Source organism: Nematolebias whitei, chromosome 21 (assembly GCF_014905685.2).
Source record: "Nematolebias whitei isolate Nwh7 chromosome 21, NemWhi1, whole genome shotgun sequence".
Classification (NCBI taxonomy): Eukaryota; Metazoa; Chordata; class Actinopteri; order Cyprinodontiformes; family Rivulidae; genus Nematolebias; species Nematolebias whitei.
In genome coordinates this window covers 34951632-34953120 of record NC_056518.1, presented here as the reverse complement: position 1 = coordinate 34953120, position 1489 = coordinate 34951632, and positions in this window count along the sequence as shown.

The window sequence follows — 1489 nt, the reverse complement described above, 5'->3', positions numbered from 1 at the left end:
ACAGGTGTGTTCAAGAACAGGTGTGTTCAAGAACAGGTGTGTTCAAGCTGTTTTATTCAACTACACATTCCTGAAACTCATCCCAGCATTCTTGCTTTGTTTTGGGCTGCCTGGCTCTAAATATACATTATTAAAATTATAAGTTATTAAAAATATATGTTATTAAAAATTTATGTTGTTAAAAATTTACGTTATTAAAAATATACGTTATTAAAAATATGTTATTAAAAATATACGTTATTAAAAATATACGTTATTAAAAATATACGTTATTAAAAATTTACGTTATTAAAAATTTACGTTATTAAAAATTTACGTTATTAAAAATTTACGTTATTAAAATTATAAGTTATTAAAAATATACGTTATTAAAAATTTGTTATTAAAAATTTACGTTATTAAAAATATACGTTATTAAAAATATGTTGTTAAAAATATACATAATTAAAAATATACGTTATTAAAAATATATGTTATTAAAAATATGTTATTAAAAATATACATAATTAAAAATATATGTTATTAAAAAGTATTGAAGCTTCCAGTTCAGGCAACACTGTCACTTGGGTTTTGAAGGTGGGGGTGGGGGGGTCTCAGTCTACCTCCTAACATTAGCTGCTCAGAACAGAACTGTCCAGACACAACGGAGAAGAGCGACTTAGCAAACTTGTCCAAAACTGTTTCTAATCTTCAACAAAACTCAGTGAGAAGCTGTTTTATTCTTTTCTGGCCTTTTTGTTACAGAGACCACAAGTTCTCCACAAGTTCTCCACAATAAGTTCTCCACAAGTTCTCTACAGTTCTCTCCCGTGTGGCCCCGACTCTTTGAAGGCAGGAACCAGAGAAAGTGCCAGGACTGAAGTTTGCTTGTTGTTGTCAGAATCAGGACGGTTTAACGTCAGAGGTAAGAGCCTCTGATCCAACCAAGCTTCACGCTCTGAACACACAGACTCACACAGCAGGAGACTGACAGGACAGTGGAAGAGAGAAGGATGCTCCTCTAGTCAAGACTTTTGTTAGAAGAACAGAGAAACACTAGGACAAGAGATCTAGAGAGAAACAGAAAAGACTTGAGTCAGCTGACACAAACAGAAACAAAGACTTTGGAAAAGTGGTGCAAACCAAATGACTTGTGAGATTCTGCATCACACTCTTCATATCATCTAACAACATATTGTTAAACATTCATATCTCAGCAGGAGGCTGGTAACACGTGCAGAACACACCCACTTAAAACCATCAATCATCACGAACAACAACCAAATGGTTTAGGCCAGATGGACAACTCGCTACTCACAGAACCAGCCTGAGGACACCAAGGCCAAAGTGGTTCAAGAGAAGGTTGTAGGCTCCATCATCCAGGTAGAGAAGAACAAAAAGGTTGAATCATGTCATCTGGACCAGTGTGTCATCTGGACCAGTGTGTCATCTGGACCAGTGTATCATCTGGACCAGTGTGTCATCTGGACCAGTGTGCCATCTGGACCAG